The 5,945-nt window shown below is 44.5% G+C and overlaps 1 non-coding gene across 1 annotated transcript; it reads right to left on the bottom strand.

Moving 5' to 3' along the window:
* Positions 1 to 880: 880 nt before the first annotated feature.
* On the bottom strand, positions 881 to 1,036 carry LOC142855226 (U1 spliceosomal RNA). The gene has a single exon (XR_012911484.1). It is a non-coding gene; the product is annotated as a U1 spliceosomal RNA (small nuclear RNA).
* Between the last annotated feature and the right edge of the window lie 4,909 nt (positions 1,037 to 5,945).

The following is a 5,945-nucleotide window of genomic DNA, read 5'->3' as shown; positions in this document are numbered from 1 at the left end:
AGGTGGTATTCGATTACCTTCTATCGGCTAGATTATGGGGTTAAGGAACTTGATCAGCTTACAGTCTGTGAGTGTTCAGACACAGTAGTGCAAGCAACGGGGTGGATGCCGGTGCACTAAGGGCCCTGCATTGAGGAGACACCAAAATTTGTCAAAGAATGCAGTCGGATACTAATTTTTTTTCTAAATCATAACTGCCGAGGGACTGTTAGTAAAGGAGAAGTGGGGGCGGGGGAGGCCGAAGCAGTGAAGGCTTCAGCAGTGAAGGCGGACCGGCTGTGCAGGACCGGCTGTGCAGGAGCTTGTCAGCCTGCATCTGCTATTTATAGAGCTACCATTGACTCTGTGTCAACACAGCCATCTCCGGACTGGAGATGACTAACAGTTTGGGTTGATTTGGTTTAATTAGATTGGATTAATATGGCCACCGCACAGTTGCGTGGGAGAACCATTAATTAGCCATCTCAACTAGATGTTGTTGTTTTTAAGTGTAAAACGCTCTTTCCCCAAATTTGGATTAAATGTATGCACTTGTATGCCAACCCTCTTCTCCCTCGGATTCCCACCAGAAGCCTGTGGCCCACACAAGCTCACGAAAGCAGCTGCTAGCGAGCTCAAGGGGGAGTTCCACATCTGAGCTAAAGGGGTCACTTGTGATGAAGATGAAGAGGCACAATTCCTGGGGTCAACAGAAAGCCCTTCTCTGCCACTCGCAGTGAGCCCTTGGGCCAAGCTTTGAGATTTCTTTTCTTTTTAGTACCTTGTCTCTTTGGCAGCTCTGGCATCGAACCCGGAGCTTCACGCATGCTAGGCAACTGTTATACCTTCCCCCCAGCCCTTGTGTGGGTTTCTTCCTTTAGTTAGGAAAATTTCATTTCAACAGGGAAGAATGTGTATCCAGCTCCCCCACCACCACCAAGTATGCCGTTGAGTTTGTGGCAGTCACGGGGGTCAGCTTATCTGGAGTGCGTTGGATAAGCCTCAGCCTGGGAAAACCCCCTTCACTACCATGGCATCTCCCCTGCCAGGTAAGGATTTGTGTGTGTTTCTTTATTCCACCAAACTCATCTCACCTCTAAAATCAAGCTAATAATGATGTCTACCCTTTGGGGGTTTCAGAGTTCGATGATATAGTCAGCTGAAAGTATTATCAGAATGCCTGCCACAGCATGAGCAACAAATGCCAGACATTATTATTGGAACTCGCAATGGGTATTAGGCTAAAGGAAACTTTGTAGACTGGTTCTACTGGATACGTTTGGATCAGCATATACAGCAGTTGGGGGGGGTGGTTTAAACCTCAGTTCTATTCACAATTTCTTCAGGGACAGAGCCCAGGGCCCTTGCATATGACAGGCGAGCATCCTCCCTCTGAGTCACACCCCCAGTTGATAATTTGGTTCTGTTGATAATTTGGTCTCAATAATTCCTCATTATAGGAGGCTGCCCTGTGTACCATGTTATGGTTAGTGGCATATGGAGGAGCTTTCCTGAACCTCAGCTGAAGAACTAAGCAGATTATACTGGCCTGTACTGTGGAAGGGTTAGTGGCATATGGGAGGCTGTTCTGTGTACTGTGGGATGGTTAGTGACATTTGATGGGGGGGGGGGGGGTTGTGCTATGTACCACGGGATGGTTGGTGACATTTGATGGGGAGGTTGTCTATGTACTGTGGGGTGGTTAGTGACATTTGGGGTAGCTGTTCTATGTACTGTGGGATGGTTAATGGCATTATGGGAGTTGTCCTGTATACTGTGGGATAGTTAGTAATATTGAAGAAGCTGTCCTGTGTACTGTAGGCTGGTTAGGGGCATGCCTGACTTCCAACCACTGTATCACCTCTTCACAACTGAAACAGAACCTCTTCAGATGTTCACCCCATTTTGAGAATCTCTATAAAAAACACATCATCTTTGCCATATCATTCTTCCTATTGTCTGCTTAGTTATTTCCTCTCTATAGCTAAATGATAAATTACATAGCAAAAAGTCTTAAAATGACTTTTCCTTTATCATTAATATAAGACTATGAAGAAAACCAGCGTCGCACTTACTTCCATGATCTCAGTGCCAGGCACATGACGGAGAAATGGACTGATGGCGACACACTGGAACATTTTTCAGATGGATGGGCAAAGAGATGGATGAATGGTGTCCTATTAGATCAGCTGTCAACTTGACACAGACCTAAGTCATCTGGGAGGTGGGAACCTCAACTGAAGAACTGACCAGATTATACTGGCTTGTGTCTGTGGGGTATCTTCTTAACTGTTAAGTGATGTAGGAGGGTCTGGCCCACTTCCGGCAATGCCATCTCCAGCCGGGTGGGCCTGGCCTGTATGAGAAAGATAGCTGAACAAAGCAGAGGGAGCAAGCTAGCAAGCAGCATTCCTTCACGATCTCCACTTCCTAACTCCAGGTTCCCAGCCTTGATGTCCTCCCTTGGCTTACCTAGTAATGCCAGTGTGATGTGAAATAAACCCTTTCCTCCTCAAGTTACTCTTTAGTCATAGTGTTTATCAAAGCAACAAGAAGATAACTAGAACAGAAGGGTACATGTTTGAACATTTCAGGGGTGTGTGTGTGTGTGTGTGTGTGTGTGTGTGTGTGTGTGTATGTGTGTGTGTGTATGTGTGTGTGTGTGTATGTGTGTGTGTGTATGTGTGTGTGTGTGTATGTGTGTGTGTATGTGTGTGTGTATGTGTGTATGTGTGTGTGTGTATGTGTGTGTGTGTATGTGTGTGTGTGTGTATGTGTATGTGTGTGTGTGTGTGTGTGTGTATGTGTGTGTATGTGTGTGTGTGTATGTGTGTGTGTATGTGTGTATGTGTGTATGTGTGTGTGTGTGTGTGTGTATGTGTGTGTGTATGTGTGTATGTGTGTGTGTGTGTGTGTGTGTGTGTGTGTGTGTGTGCGTGCGCGCACCTTTGAGTATTTTCACCTTGTTAAACCATTGTGCTCACCACATGGGTTTACTCTCTGACTCCAGTACACTCAGGAAGGATCTAAGTTTGGTTGCACACCCACTCACAGAGCCAAAGAAACATGGCAAGCTGGCCCAGCATTGGAACTTGAAGAGAAGAGCAAAGCAGAAGCCCCCATCCACAGACCTTCAGGGTAAGGAGTCAGAGGCTAAACACAGATTGTCTCCAGGAAACTGGGCCAAGGTCCTTGCTGGGGTCAGAACAAGAGAGGAGCAGGGACTGGGAACAGGAAGTGGCCCAGGAAACTCCCACAGGCAGGGAGAAGGGGATTAGGGCATTCCAGGCAATACTGTGTGATATGATCAAGATGGGCTGAGACGTGTCTGAATTAACCCCTGCTAGCCTAGCATCTATTACAGTCTAGTCGATATTGTCCAGGATGGAGATAAACAGGGTAAAGAAAACTTTTCCTTAGACATTACTATCACTTTCTTAATGGCCCATTGATCAAAAGTATTTCATTATGTGAAGAGCAGCATAAACACACAACAAGATACCCCACGGTCCGCGTTGTTCAGCAAACAGTTATCAAGTGAACATCATTTCAGCTCTTTCCATATGAATCAAAGGATGATGCAAGCGTGCAGGTGATTGCCTGATGTTTCCAGAGCACACAAGCGAGAGTTCTTAAATCCCTGGTTATTTGCTCCTGAGACATAAGTTGGTAAACAAACACGGGTCTCCCGAGTCATGCCATGTACACTCACTGTTTCCTTCATACCTCAAGCACGGCTTACAGGCACTCGTTCTTTTATTCAATTAAGACTTACTCGCTTTTAGTTTTGTGGGAACGGTGATGATATTGAAACATACAGTAGCTTCACAGGAGAAGTTTCTTCTGGGGGCTCTGGATTGGGCAAAGCTGCGTGTATTTCCCCTAAGAAGCTGAGTGTTGAGAAAGGTGAGGAGGGATCGATGTATACAGATCACGTCTCCCTTTCCACTGGAATCCTAGACCAGTCCTGAAACTTAATTCTAGGGGTTCACTTGACTTCTACTTTCATGCCTGGCCATGACTTTCTCCTCTGGTTCTTATTTCTCTGGGCCTGATTTATAGGTTGCTATTTTAAAGCCCGTGTTTATTATGTTATAGCTTACTATTTCCAAGTCTGTCACTTGTTACTGTAAGTGACCTCACATACTTTGGAAAAATGAGGCAAGAGCTGAATAAAAATGAAATAAAACAATGATCAAAAAATTCTACATAGCCCTGTAAAAGACGGGGCGAAAACAGTCTTGGGTAGATAATATATGGGAAAGAAGCATTAGGAAGCTCACAGTATTGTTCATTCATTTAATTACGTATTTGCCTACTTTAGTTTTCAGAGATTATTGATTTTTTTTTTTTTTGGATTTTCAAGACAGGGTTTCTCCGTAGCTTTTGGTTCCTGTCCTGAAACTAGCTCTTGTAGACCAGGCTGGCCTCAAACTCACAGAGATCTGCCTGCCTCTGCCTCCCAAGTGCTGGGATTAAAGGCATGCGCCACCACCGCCCGGCCAGAGCTTATTGATTTTGAGAATTCATGATTTAAAAAAAAAACAGCATTCAATTAGGGAAGTAACCCGGTAGCAGAGCACCTTCGAAGTGTGCCCAAGAGCCTGGGTTTGGTCAGAGCCCTAAAAAGGCAAAGCAGACAAACATCTTTTGGAAGGGTTAACACACTGTGCAGTGTCCGGGGTACCTGTTCAGGACAGTGTCTGAGAAGGTGCTGTGAGAAGATACACAGAAAGGGCAGGGAGGGTAGACTCGAGGATTAGCCTCACTTTGTAATTTATAAACAGGGCTCTGAAGCCCTGTTATCATTTCTTTATCAAACCGGGAGACCACCCACTTCCGCCCTCCTGAAGAGATAATTCCAGCAAAGGAAATGCGCTTCAAGAGAAGCCTTTGGCCAGAGTCTAGCCAACCTTCAATGCATCCTAGCATAATATAACACAAATGTTTAGTTATTCAATCTAATTCAGCATCAGATTCCAAAATGTAGGTGGAGTCATTGATAAAATCGTATTGTTACTAAAAATACCATCCCTGGGCTTGATGAGATGACTCATGAGGAGTGTGGGACTGGAGACATGGCTCAGTGATTAAGACAGCTCATGACCACCTGTAACTCCAGCTCCAGGGGACCCAACACCCTCTTCTTGTCTCTGTAGGCCTCTGAATTCACATGTGAATACCCATACAAAGGTACATGCTTAAATAAAAAAAATTTCCATTTAAAATTGTTTCTTTAAGAAAATATTATCCCTGGTTAAATCTGAATAGTCAAGTGTGAGCTGAATTCCGCATGCTGTTCATCCTTTGAAAACTATAAAGAGTTTATTCTACGGACAAGTACAGAGGGTCGATTTCCAAATATGCCCATGCCCAAATATGCCTCTTTGAAAAGAGCCTATACTCCCTAGTGTTTGATGGAAACCAGTTGAATGAACATGGTTTGAGTTTCTACTCTTCTCAAGATCATTTGTAGAGTGACTTACGTGGCTCTAGAAAGTTCTTTGAACCTCAGAAACAGAAAGTTGAGAGTAGCAGCTAAACTCATCATTTTAACTGATAGCTCTCTTACAGTAACTGGGGTGGGGGTGGGGGTGGGGGGATACCAGGCTTAGCCCTGGAAAAAAAGGGGGGGAAGTAATGTTGAATAGAAGTCAACATTCTGAAAGGAGAAGTGGAGAGGGACGGGATTAACTTCTAGCTCTTGGTTGTGCCCAGCCGCAGCCCTGGCTTTCCAACTTCTCTTTTCTAGGAAGTTGCTAGCCAATCTTAAAATTAACACTAAAATCGCCGTTGCTGGTTTCTGCTAGCTGTCTAGTAGGATCCTCTCCAGGTTACATCTGCATTTAAATGAATTCTCTCTCTGTAGACTCTATGACAACCCAATGCTATAATTTTTTCCCAGTCACTTTAGTAATTCCATTCCTTGTATCTCTGCTGTTTTTTTTTAAAAAAATAATATTTGT

This window comes from Microtus pennsylvanicus, chromosome 7, assembly GCF_037038515.1.
Source record: "Microtus pennsylvanicus isolate mMicPen1 chromosome 7, mMicPen1.hap1, whole genome shotgun sequence".
In the NCBI taxonomy this organism is placed as follows: Eukaryota; Metazoa; Chordata; class Mammalia; order Rodentia; family Cricetidae; genus Microtus; species Microtus pennsylvanicus.
This window is presented reverse-complemented; position numbering and strand designations above follow the sequence as displayed.